Here is a 14,370-nt window from a genome sequence, read left to right on the forward strand (position 1 = left end):
ACCCCTAATAAATGTTTTAAAAAAAAGCTAAACTTACCTATACTTACATTGTAACGGTATGCGTTGTAATAGTACCTGCGTTGTAGTGTAATGCGTTGTAAAGGTATTCGTGGTAAAGGGTCCTGCGTTGTAAAAAATGCGAGGTAATGGTATGCGTGCTAAAAGTTGCGTGGTAACAGTTACATACCGCCTCAGCGCACCCGATAAGTATGACTTTTTGTAAATAAGGTCCTGGATTTATGGTGTTTTTTACTTTTCCGTCTGGATTTTTTCTTACTTTATTTTAATGCTGATATCTATATTCATCAGCATTATTGACATGGGAAAACACGAACTTCCAGTGGGTATATTTCTACATTTATTTATCCAGAAATTGCACATTTACCATAAGCAACTTGTTCACTGTTTTTTTTTCGATGTACTTCTTGGAGTTTCAAAGTTAAACAATGTTACAATATATTTGCAGTGGTGGGGAGTGGTGAGGCATTTTCTATGTAACATGCTTCAAAGCTTAGTAAAGTTAAGTTCATCATACACCTAATTTGAAACAAAAAAAATAGCTTGTACAAGCATGCATGGGCACACAAGTGTATGTACGCACACACACATACAAAACTAAATGTATGTAGCATGTATTTTAACAAGGTATTTTATTGGGCCTACGGCCCTGTGTGCGTTACCACTGCTAACCAGTTTTAAAGTGCTTGTGCTCTGTCCCTTAAACATGGTAAAATAGTTTTTCACCTGATTGCAATATTCGATTTACTTATAAGTCTGTTGTAGTGTGGTATACATATACCCAGGTTCTATAAATTAAACACTGCTGCTGAGCCTGCAACACTCCTTGCTCCACTCACTTAAGTAGCCCTTTAAAACATGTCCCAGGCTTCCTGTTGCAGCCTGAATGCAGTTTTTAACTGCCATTTCGACTTGGCAATATAACCTCCTTGCCAAGCCTTAAACTCCACTTTTATTACATATAAGACACCCCTCAGGTAGACTGTAGGTAGTGCCTAGGGCAGGATGCATTGTAAATAAAAGGTTGGACATATACTTTTAAGTTTTACATGTCCGGATAGAGAAAAACTCCGACATTCTATTTTCTCCACTATGCGGCCAACCTGTCTCATAGGATAACATTGCCATATTACATTCATAAGTGCTAACTTTTAAATTGGGTACAGATAAGCATTTCATGTTTGGTATCTATAAAATTGTAATTGGAAATCTTCTTTCATGTTAAAGTGGAATTTAAATTAAAAAGTTGAAAGTGCCACTTATAGAAAGTTGGAATTTTCCTGTCCTTTGCTACTTAGTGCCTTTTGCCTCCCTTGGGTCACATGACTGGGTGTAATTGGGAGTTAGGACTTTGTGAACTCATCCCAGACATGACACAATAAAGGGATTAGCTGTGCTTGAATGAGCCATCAATTGGCAGGATAGGGGGCAGAGCCGAGCACAGCCCCACTTGCAACTGAATAGGCTGTGCTCTGCCTTCACACAAAGGACTTGTCACTACTGCATTGTCTCTGTTACAAGCTTAGAGCCATGGCAGTGTAGTCAGGAAATTCCAAGCACTTCAAGGGGAAACCTCTAGAAACGTTTCCTGCGTCAAAGATGACACTAGCTATAAAAATAGGGCCCTCACTTGGTGGATCTGTGGAGGGACTCTTAGAGGACTGCCTGATGATGTGGCCGGCTGTGCACCCTAACAGACTGCTTTGCAGCACCTGCTAGAATTGCTTTTCTGCCTGGAGCCGGCCTTGGCTCGTTTGATTGCCTCTTGCTCAGGGCCACAGCAATATAACAGCCTCCCACCATCTTGAACCTGCCCCTGGACCCAGCCTGAGTGCATCTAACCTCCTCAAGTTGTGCCCTCCAGTCCAGGACCCTTGGTGGTGGTGCTAAACGTGCCAGGATAGCCAACATAGAAAATGTAAAACATTTTGGGCTAAAAAGATCAAGACCAATCTTCTTGTCCATCTGCCCAAGGGGCAGTTTGCCTGACATTATGGTAGCTCTTGCTACTTTCTACTCTGCAGCAGCAAATCCTGTCCAGCGGTCCTTCGTTAAAGGGGTATCGCTCGGTTATAGCCTCCTATCTCATCCCACTGGAGATTTCTTACTTCCTAGAAAGTGAGTAATTTCAAACATAGAAATCTTCACCACAACTTCATCCAATGGCTACCCAACAACTATGCTTCCTCCTCAGACACTGCCTACATCCTTGCCCTGCTGAACTTTACCTTCTCAGAAGATTTTTCTTGAAATTTCTTCTAAGTCTGATGATTAGTGCCAACTGGTTCAATCCACTTCTTGTCGCAAACCTGTGCTCCATTTTGGCCAGGCATATTTTTTATCTTTGACCCATTCGCATGCAACTAGATGTCTGCCATTGGCACTTTGATCATTTAGACGTTAGCTTTTACTACTTGTTGGATTTTTGTTGTTTTTGTTTATTAAATGTTTCTCTATTTTTTCTAAATTGGTGTATGATTTTCCTAGTGTTGTGTTTTTGCTTTATTACTGTTTGTGTGCTACATTACTACTTTACAACATTACATCTAAATTAAGCCTGGATGCTTTTTGTGCAAAGCTACCCAAGATTAAGCACAGGTTCACTTAGTGATTTTATTTTGTGGTTCCCCGTGCCAGGGATTGTGGTTGTTGCTTGACTATGGCTCACACCACTGTAAACCAACAACCCAATTTCTCATTACATGTTATAAGTGCTATCAGTGGTGTGGATTCTTATTACACTTAGATCTACACTATACACTATAAAATCAAACATAAGAGAGGTATTTTCCCACGATTACACAATTTAGTCAAGCAAGGAAATTGGATTGATCCCAGCTTTTCTGATTTCACATTGAGCAATCCAGCAATCTGTAATATTTATGTTCCAGTGATACTAAAAGTTCTTGGTAGTTTTCTTGCTGCATTATCCCCTGCAGGGGAATAGTGAACGTGTAAGAGGATGCACTATTCCCCATGGAACTGAAGTTCATATGTACCAGATCTGCAGGACGTGTAGTCTAAGAGCCCAGGAAATACCCTGTAATTAAGCTTTAAAGCCAATAGATGCCGATTTATTAATAAGATATTACACAATGATTATTTTCGTTTTATTAAAAGGATGCTGACTACGATATTGGAATGCCTATAATCATTTTACAATATCTCAACACACAGAATAATTTGGAAAAAAGCTAATACTGATCCAATTTGCATATGTGGTTGTGTTAGGAAGAAGGAAAATAAAGTTTCCACAAGGGAACAGAGGGAGCACAAGCAAGTCAGTATCATCTCTTGATTTGGATAGCTAAGCAATGACAAATTGAACAAAACATTTAGAAGTAATTTCTATTTAATGGTCCTGTACCAACGCACAGTGATTGACTGATTGTTGTGCTTCATTCATCATTTCTGTTTTAGGAGCTGTAAAATATAGTTTAGTTATACAGGCAGTGTTCTAATACTTGCAGCAGCATTGTAGCACAGAGCAAGACCCTTGCTTCTAAAAGGTGTTTTTGTTCAGCACTCACAGGCAGTAAAATTGGTGCAGCTGAAAATCTCTACATGAAAGATGAATTAGACAGGCTGCAATAATATCCAGAAGGCAGTCCGATGATTGAAACTGAGGGCTCATTCCATGAAAACAAAAGCAAAATCCCCTCAGACTGCTTCGATGAGCTGCCACTTTAATTAGGCACTACGAACTCTCTGTTCAGCAGGGTCTGAAATTGAATTTAAGGATAGTGATTTTTGACACAAATTATGAATGAGAATGATCCCCACATGTTTATAGAAATTTGTCATTGAGATTTTCACATCTGCTTTGTTAGAATATTAAAACATTGTAGTATTGCTTGTTTTCTATAGCATTCCATTACAAACTCTAAAATTCTCAGTAATGCTACTAATAATAACCAGTCTTCAGTTAATGTTGTTTATTACGTGACTGAGAAGTGAAAGGTACAAGGGGAGGGTTAGGGGATACATTGACAGTCAGTGGCGGCCGGCATGGCTCGTGGGTGGTGCAGCGGTCGCAGGGAAGGGTCGCGGGGTGGGGGGTAACGCAGGGGGTCTCATTGGGGAAATTACAAAAAAAACGTATCTTGCTGCCAGGTCCTACGATTCTGCTCCTGCTCTCCTGCCTTCAACTCAAGGATTAAGAAGCAGGCAGCCAGGCTCCCTCCCCTAAGCCAATCACAGCGATTGGTCTAAGCACTGTGACTTGGTGCTCAGCAAGGGCTGGAGGGGTGGGCATGTTCTCCATGCAGACCGAACAAACAGTCATTGCACACTTAGGAGTGGGCAAAGCACTCTTCCTCTGCTCCGAGAGCAGAGCAGCCCGGCACACCCGCCCGTCTGCCCGCAAAGCAGCAGGACATGAATTATGACAATAACTCTAAGTTATCATTTTATGTTTTTACTTGGCACTGCTTAAAAGTAGTGGGCAATGCTCCTCCGCCATAGTGGAGGAGCCGCCACTGTTGACAGTATGAGGCCACACATGCAGCAGAACAACCACACACACATTTTAGTGTAGATTTAATATGGCTGAGATACCCGCCACCCCCTCTCAACACAATCCCCAAGAATTGGGAAACCGGAAACAGTTCTGAACTTTTGGAAGGCGGGAGGGAGTTACCCTCCCGGCCGTATTTATTAAAATATGAAACAAAATTAAAAACATTAAAATAACAATTTCATATCATGTACAATTTCATATCCACATTACGATATTTTGGCTAACCTTAACACATTTCTAATACAAAGGTTCTCCTAGCCGATACTAACATCCTTACAAATGCATTTCAAATTGAAATTGTACATCCTAACGTTAAGGGCCAACGGCAAGGTCGTAACCGGTGTCAGATCCCTAAACCAGAACTCCCCCCTCACTTGTGAGGGGCGGCCGCACAGAGGACTGCACCTCATGTGCCATACCAATTTCCCTTGTCTTGACGGGGGCCCCTGTTAACTCGACGCCATCTACGTGGTCGTCCGAGGACTCGTGTGAGGTGTCTAGAAGGTAGCGTAGACCCCCCTCCCCACCCCACACAACTTACCACATCTGCCGTCGCAGATGTCCTGGCCCCGGGAAATTCCCAGGAGGGGCCCGTGGCCCCTCCTATCCAGGGAGGGGCCTTGACCGCCTTCCCTTTCCTTTAGGCGTCCCATCCTTTAGAAGGGACCGCCTCCCCGTTGAGGGGCCAATGGCCACCTCCCCCCGGGCGCTCCCATCTGTAATGGGTGACGCCCCCCCCCTAGGGATCTTCCAATGACTGCTCACCGATCATGACCTTACCGCCCGACCAAACAATAAATACGACAAGATTACTTATTAAAGAAAGAAAGGACATTTATACCCTAAGCAGATCAAGTATAAACTCTCTAAAAACATTACTGAGCACTTTGATGCAAGTCTTTAATAAAGCATACTGCGAAGAATTATCCACTTTATTGCAACCGAATCACAAACTTTATTCAGAACAACCTGTAAGAAAACAACTACTACGTCAAATGACTTTATTCCAAAACAACTTGCTGTCTTCAGGGGCTGGTGGGTGGGTCAAAATTGGCTCTTCGTTCCGTCTCGAGCTCACGTGCAGCGAGGAGGTGCAGCTTCAGAGCACAGGAACAAGAGGATGCTTCCTTGGACTATCGCTCCTTTTATTCTTCTTTTGGGCGGGCGTAAACCCGCCTCCTCCCGCCTCCGGGGGCGTGGCTGACGGCTTCCGTGTCTAGGACAACCCACTCTTGGGCGGGAAAAAGCGCGCCCCGGCTACGCCGCTTTGGGCATACCAGCCGAGACGCGCCTCCCGCCCAAAATGGCTTCCCGGGGGGATCGGGGTACTCCACCATACGTTCGGGGGGACCGAGTGGTCGCCCCTTTCCATATGGCTGAGATACCCGCCACCCACTCTCAACACAATCCCCAAGAATTGGGAAACCGGAAACAGTTCTGAACTTTTGGAAGGCGGGAGGGAGTTACCCTCCCGGCCGTATTTATTAAAATATGAAACAAAATTAAAAACATTAAAATAACAGTTTCATATCATGTACAATTTCATATCCACATTACGATGTTTTGGCTAACCTTAACACATTTCTAATACAAAGGTTCTCCTAGCCGATACTAACATCCTTACAAATGCATTTCAAATTGAAATTGTACATCCTAACGTTAAGGGCCAACGGCAAGGTCGTAACCGGTGTCAGATCCCTAAACTAGAACTCCCCCCTCACTTGTGAGGGGCGGCCGCACAGAGGACTGCACCTCATGTGCCATACCAATTTCCCTTGTCTTGACGGGGGCCCCTGTTAACTCAACGCCATCTACGTGGTCGTCCGAGGACTCGTGTGAGGTGTCTAGAAGGTAGCGTAGACCCCCCTCCCCACCCCACACAACTTACCACATCTGCCGTCGCAGATGTCCTGGCCCCGGGAAATTCCCAGGAGGGGCCCGTAGCCCCTCCTATCCAGGGAGGGGCCTTGACCGCCTTCCCTTTCCTTTAGGCGTCCCGTCCTTTAGAAGGGACCGCCTCCCCGTTGAGGGGCCAATGGCCACCTCCCCCCGGGCGCTCCCATCCGTAATGGGTGACGCCCCCCCCTAGGGATCTTCCAATGACTGCTCACCGATCATGACCTTACCGCCACAGGCCGGATAGTTGACCGGCTATCCGGACACCCCACAAAACTCCTACCTAAAGGTCATGCTGTAAACTCCTTAACCAGGCTACGAGGTCTCCTATGAGTGAAGAATTCCCCACCCGGGACAAATGGACCCCATCCTCTAGATACATATTGTCCCCCCTGATACAACCATGAGGAATCGAATGCAATGTACTGGTACGGAACAGTCTACCAAGCTTGTTATTCACCTTTTTCACAGAATGATTTATAGCAGACACTGAATTAGCCCCCCGCCACACCTTTCGTGGAATCATATGGGACCATGCAATCGTGCACCCTGGAACGCTTCTCGCCAACCAACTCACTGTGGATAGTATCGCCTCGAGAAGTAGTCGTCTACCAGTGGTCACCAAATCATTGCCCCCAAGATGTACTATGATTATAGATGGCGGTGACCTTGTCCGCCCTAACAAACCCTCAAGAAAAGGTTGAAACTGGTCAATACAGAGCCCGCCCCTTCCGTAGAAGGTCACCCTGTACCCGTATTCCCCAGCCGCGTGAATCATGTCACCTGCCTTGAATACGTCCGCGGCACGCCTCACGTATGAGTGGCCCACGACCCACACCACTCTTTCATCAGCCGGTGATCTCTGACCGCTGGTTCCCAGGTGTCGGGCCGACTGCACAGTCCGCCCCGCCTCGTAGGTTTCCGAAACTGTAACCAAACAAAGACAAGAAGCGTGAGTACATGATATCAGCTTCACAACATGTGCAACCGCACATACCTTTTGTAACAATTCGAGGACCAACGCCCCAACTGTTTCACCTTTTCCACACTCAGACCCCTGGCTGTAGCCTCTGTAGCAGCCCCTATCCGGAAGGAATGGGTCCCAAACTCGCCCGGGTTCAAGCCCGCGGCCGAAATTGCCATTGCAAGCACCTGCTGGAACTCAAACCTCGTCAGTGGGGTGGCATCTGCGTGCCTCAGCAAGGTCCCCCCCCATGATGCCGCCCTCTGCGCCAAATACTCCTCAACGCATGCAACCGGGCACATGGGAGATCCGGGAATCCGCTGGACTACTACACTGTCCCCGATCGCCCCCTGATCGGTCTTGGACCTGACAAACGAGACAATCATCGTCTCCCCCTTTACTTGAATGTGCTCTCGGCACAGTCCACCCCCCGTATCCTGCTTGTTTTTTGCCACCAGTTCGCTTACCCGCATAGCCCCATGGAATGCTAATGCAAAAGCGGCCCGGAATAACACTGTTTCCGACTGGGATGAACATGTCGCAGGGAGTACGGACAGTAACAGGGCCAACCTATCCAGACCTATCGGGTGCCTTTCATCTACTCTGCGACCTTCAAGGCGTTGCCACCCACGCAGCGCTTTCTGCACTACGAAAGACGCTGTAGGGTCCTGGATACCATGAGGCCGCGCCATGAAGGAAATGGCGGCCCGATGCCTCTGGGCCGTGGCCACCGATTTGCCTGCCCTGCGCAATGACAGTAAAAACTTTATGACAAATTCTTCCAGGCCCCAAAGCTCCCCCCTAGCAGAACCCAAAAAGGACCAATAGGAACGGAACGCCCCTTCATATGCCTTCCTCGTCCTGGGTGCTAAACTCTCTCCCACAAGGTTTTGTAGTTCGGGGCACCGAGAGACCAGAGAGCTTCGGGAAATGGTGCCGCCACCGGGTCCGCTGTGGGCAGAAAACCCCAGAAGGCCTGCATACGGAAACGAGAAAGCGCATCAGCAGCCTGATTCAGCACCCCTGGCACATGCCTCGCCCTAAAGAGCACGGTCAATTGCATACATAGTAAAACAATTTCTTTGAGCAACCTCAGAATCCATTTGCATCGTGCTGCCTGACTATTGATACACTCAACCACGGTCATGTTATCAGACCAGAACACCACAGAGTGATCCCTAAACCCCTCAGGCCATGTTTTCAAAGCCACCAGAATAGGGAACAGTTCGAGAAAAGCAATGTTACTAGTAAGTCCACACTCGTGCCACCATGACGGCCACGTTTGAGACGACCAGTGATTGCCAAATATGGCGCCAAATCCTATACTCCCCGCCGAATCTCTCCACAGCCCCAACTCCTCGGAGGACACCGCCGGCTTGGTCCAGACAACCCGACCATTGAAATCCGCCAGGAATGCCAACCAAATGCGCATGTCCTGGCGAACCTCTGCCGAGAGCCTCGTGCGGTGATGTCCCTCTTTAAGACCGACCATGGCTTGTGCAATCGAGCGGGAAAACGGGCGGGCCATTGGCATTATTCTAAGGGCAAAATTCAACTGACCCACAGTCTGCTGCAATTGATGCAAGTTCACCTTAGTCTCCCTAATGCATGCCTCAAGCGAGGCCCTGAATTTCCGCACTTTCTCTTCGGGCAACCGGAAGCAACCTTCTTCGGAATCGAGCTCTATTCCAAGAAACTCGAGCAAAGTTGATGGCCCCACAGTCTTACCTGGCGCCAATGGCACACCAAACTGACTCATCAGACCACAAAATTCTTTTAAAGCTTGTGCACATTCTGTATCCCCGGCTGCCCCCAGGAACAGAAAATCGTCAAGATAATGCATAATATGCTGAAACCCCATTATTCTTGTGAATGCCCATTGCAGGAAACAACTGAATTTCTAAAAATAAGCACAAGATATGGAACAGCCCATCGGCATACATTTATCCATGTAATAGCGCCCCTGAAACATAAAACCCAGGAGACGCTGATCGTCTGGGTGTACCGGGAGCAACCGGAACGCTGACTCGATGTCTGACTTGGCCATCAGCGCCCCGTGCCCCAGGCAATTCAACATGGCGACGGCATCATCGAAGGATGCGTACCGCACCGAACATACCTCCGGGTCTATCGCATCATTCACTGACAGACCTCTCGGAGCTGACAAGTTATGTATCAGTCTAAACCCACCCGGGTCCTTCTTGGGGACCACTCCCAAGGGTGAACAAACAAAATTAGGAACTGGTGGCATGTCGAATGGTCCGGCAACCCGGCCCCGGGTCACCTCTCTCCCAATCTTCGCTTGCACCACCGCCATATTCTGCAGGACCGATAGTTGGTTCCTACAATGTGCTTTACCCTGAAAATTCCCCACCGGGATGCGGAAACCATAGGAAAAACCGTCTCGCAACACCCCAGCGGAGACATGATCCGGGTATTCACTGAGCCAAGGAATCATCGCCATGGTATCAACTGGTGTAGGTAAAGGCGCCCCTCGGACTATGTCAGACCTGTTTGGCGCTTCCCCTACTTCCGTTATCACCTGTTTTGGCTCTGCACATGGTCTCGGGATGCGAGGACTGTCCACACCCCCCACAGTCGTGCCTAAACTTGCATGACCCCTGGGGCCTCGTACACTTTCCCCTGTTAAAATTCCAGCATACCCCTTTCTTACCTGTATTGCCATTCGACCTTGGGTGATGCTCATTACTTGCCCCCGCCCGAAAGGGCGCCCCAGATGAATGGCGGGAAAACTCACCCCCGTTCCCCCCCAACAATGGTGCCTTCAACATGCCTGAATTCTCCATTTTTTGCCAAGAAATGGAGTCGTAACAATCCCACGTCAGGCACGTGTCGAACTCCTTGGCCTTGCGAAAAATATTATCATAGCAAAACCACTCATTGCCCGCATATGTCTGAGAAAACTCCATAATACGTGTCTGGTACACGGGTAACTCGGCCAACAGTTCAGGCCTCCGTTCCCCCATAATTGAAGTGAATATGCCAAATGCTCTGCCCCAATTACCTATCGTCTCATCGACTCTAAAAGCGGCCATTTTGGCGCGCCAAACACTCGGGTGCATAAGCTCTTTCTGAACTTTCACATGCTCAATCTCGTAATGATCAGTAAGCAAGGAAAACATATTTACATATTTCTCAGCCCATATCCGTTCTTTGATTTCCATCGGGATATGCTGAGCCAATTTCTCCCTTCTCGAGGGTACAGACCCTTTCCCCGCAATCGGCATTAGCTGCTTACCTGAGCTAGAAGCTGTAACCGCAGTTGCTGCCGTACTCGTGCCCGCTGCGGGTTGACTTACTGGAGCCTGCGGGGAAACAAAAGGACAAGGTGGTTTTGCGGCCTCCCGTGACTGCCGCAGCTGCCTCATTAATTGCTTGGCTTCCTCGGCCGTGTCCCCCGGAGCCACGGTACCCCCGCTGCTATTAGCCAACCATGCCGCCAACTGGGCGGCCAACTCCGGAGGCATGTCCCCCTCGTTCACTGGGGTAACCACCACGGGGATCCGTTGGCCCTCGACGGGAGCCGGCGCGGGAGTCTCCGCTGGTCTGGGAGGGCTCGCCGGGGGAGCCTCCGGAACTGGGACCTCGTCCTCATTTGCCCCATTCCTGGCCCTCTTCCTTCTCCCGGCCGGGACCTCCACCGGGCTGGATCGTTTTGGCCTTCCCGCCCCGTTCCTGGCCGACATTTTCCTCTTCATCTCTGCCATGTCTTTCATCAACATCCGGAGCATTTGGTCGGTGCTGACCTTCTTTGCGACTCTTTTGCCCGGCATTTTCCCCACGTAGGTGGAAGGTCCTGGACTAGATTTGCAGTGCTAGAAGAGAAAAAAGAGAAATTACAAATTTCAAAATTGGCTCTTCGTTCCGTCTCGAGCTCACGTGCAGCGAGGAGGTGCAGCTTCAGAGCACAGGAACAAGAGGATGCTTCCTTGGACTATCGCTCCTTTTATTCTTCTTTTGGGCGGGCGTAAACCCGCCTCCTCCCGCCTCCGGGGGCGTGGCTGACGGCTTCCGTGTCTAGGACAACCCACTCTTGGGCGGGAAAAAGCGCGCCCCGGCTACGCCGCTTTGGGCATACCAGCCGAGACGCGCCTCCCGCCCAAAATGGCTTCCCGGGGGGATCGGGGTACTCCACCATACGTTCGGGGGGACCGAGTGGTCGCCCCTTTCCAGAACATGTGGATGCAGAGCTTTACATGCAAGTCTTTTACGGTTTCTTTTTCTCAACTTGTATCAGTTTAGGTGTTCTTGCACTGATTCTTAGAATAGGACTATAAGTTTGTTGCGAAGAACTATAGCCATGCAAAAGACCCATAAGTCAACAGATGCATAATATTTATTAGTCCATTGCAAAATTATGCCTATTTTCACCAAGAAGGAATAGGGGTTGCTTTCATTGCGAAAGGAAAAAAGTGAAAATATTTGTTTTTAAACAACTTTTGATTCTTTGTGCTGGGAACTATTATAAGGTGGCGAGAGAGATCTGGATGCTTCGAGAGGAATGGGCAAGATGGGTCCTGTTCAGCCTGGCACGCTATGAAATGAGGTGCATGGAAGTATTTTGGTTGGACCACATGTGTTTGCAAGTTTGGCTAAGGCAGGAGCTTTAGCACCAATTTTGATCTACAGTGCTCTTAATAAGAAATGTGATGTTATGCACCCAAACAACCCTAAACCAGAAGGGAGCCAGACCTAAAAAGTAAGAGATTGATTTATTAATTGCATAGTCTCTTAAAACATTTTCAATAAAACTCGTCTTAAAACACAAAAAATTATTTATGTGATGGGTAGTGGTAGCCAACTCAAATGAATTAGATTTAGTTAAAAATCCCATGCAAAACCAACAGATCCCATGCGTGAAACATGCAGTAAAAAGGTTAAATGAAGTGCCACAGATGAAAAAATCCTTAAACATGCGACTATTTAGGGATGCTCCACAGGTGATAAAACAAATTAAAACTCAGCTCACGAGCGCAGCCATTGTAGTCTCTCACCTGTTCAAAATGGATCAGTGACTAAATTTCGAGTGACAGAATATCAACTGTCCAGAATATCGATGCCAAAATATCGAGGGACAGAATATAGAGTCCCTATCTACAAACAGGTAAGTACTAAAATATTGAGTACAAAGTATCGATGTTGAAAATATAGTTAACTAAAATATCGAATTTTCCAAATGTAATAAAAATAACAGAAAAGTAATTAAATAATAAACACAATTAAATAAAACATAGTTAAAATAATGTAAAAAGCCTTAAAATGTAAAAATATTACCTTTAATATTAAACAAATAATAATTATTTTTTAACATATATGTATTTACATAATAATATTCTAAAATAATCATTAATCTTAATTATAACATTTTTAAAACATTAAAACTATATTTACATATATATAAATAAACCTAATATATACATATAAGAATAAATAATATATAATAATTTAAATAATTCAAGTAAAATGTTTATATTAATTAATAATTTACACTACATTAAATATAACAAAATTAAAAACGTTGCATAGCTAAGGGAATAAAATTAGTATTTACACTCCAACAACTGCAAAAATAGGGACTTTGTTGGATAGCGGGTGGGTACAAATTAATATTCTGACTCCAGCGAGTGGAAGAGTAGGGAAAGTGTTGGATAGCAGATAGGTAAAAATTACTATTCCTACTCCAGCGAGTGGAACAGTAGGGAAAGTGTTAGATAGCGGGAGTGTGAAAATTACTATTCCCACACCAATGAGTGGAACAGTAGGGAAAGTGTTGGATAGCGGAATTGTAAAAATGACTATTCCCACTCCAGTGAGTGGAACAGTAGGGAAAGTATTGGATAGCGGACGGTTAAAAATTACTATTCCTTCTCCAGGAAGTGGAACAGTAGGGAAAGTGTTGGATAGCGGGAGTGTAAAAATTACTATTCCCACTCCAGTGAGTGGAACAGTAGGGAAAGTGTTAGATAGCGGGAGTGTGAAAATTACTATTCCCACATCAATGAGAGGAACAGTAAGGAAAGTGTTGGGTAGCGGGATTGTAAAAATTACTATTCCCACTCCAGTGAGTGGAACAGTAGGGAAAGTATTGGATAGTGGACTGGTAAATATTACTACTCCTTCTCCAGGGAGTGGAACAGTAGGGAAAGTGTTGGATAGCGGTAGTGTAAAAATTACTATTCCCACTCCAATGAGTGGAACAGTAGGGAAAGTTTTGGATAGCGGGATTGTAAAAATTACCATTCCCACTCCAGTGAGTGGAACAGTAGGGAAAGTATTAGATAGCTGGTGGGTAAAAATTACTATTCCCACTCCAGTGAGTGGAACAGTAGGGAAAGTGTTGAATAGCGGGTGGGTAAAAATTACTATTCCAACTACAGTGAGTGGAACAGTAGGTAACGTGTTGGATAGCGGGTGGGTAAAAATTACTATTACCACTCCAGTAAGTGGAACAGCAGGGACAGTGTTGGATAGCATAGGGGAATAACTTAGAATACCCACTCCTGCAATATCATTAAAATTAACTAACAATTAGTTAGTTACTAAAAATGTATTTACCTTCCACTATTTTCCTCCATAAACGTCACCTCCAATATTCTAAAATAATAATCAGTTAACATAGTTAATAAACAATTAATGAATTAGCTAATGACAATCAACAATAAAAATATTAACCATCATAACTAAACTAATTCACACAAATAACACTATAAAATAACTTTTAATAAAAATTGCATTAAATAAATTACATTACTTCACAGACTACACCCACTATCAACGCTCAACCTGCTCCTAAAAAATATACACAATGAACATATTAGCCACATTATTTATTAATACTCGATGTTTAATTAATTACTAATTAATATTGTTAACACGATTAACATAATTAAAATTAATGATCACTTGTTATTAATCAATTAATAATAATTAAAAATGAATTAATAACTTAATT

Source organism: Lissotriton vulgaris, chromosome 6 (assembly GCF_964263255.1).
Source record: "Lissotriton vulgaris chromosome 6, aLisVul1.2, whole genome shotgun sequence".
Lineage (NCBI taxonomy): Eukaryota > Metazoa > Chordata > Amphibia > Caudata > Salamandridae > Lissotriton > Lissotriton vulgaris.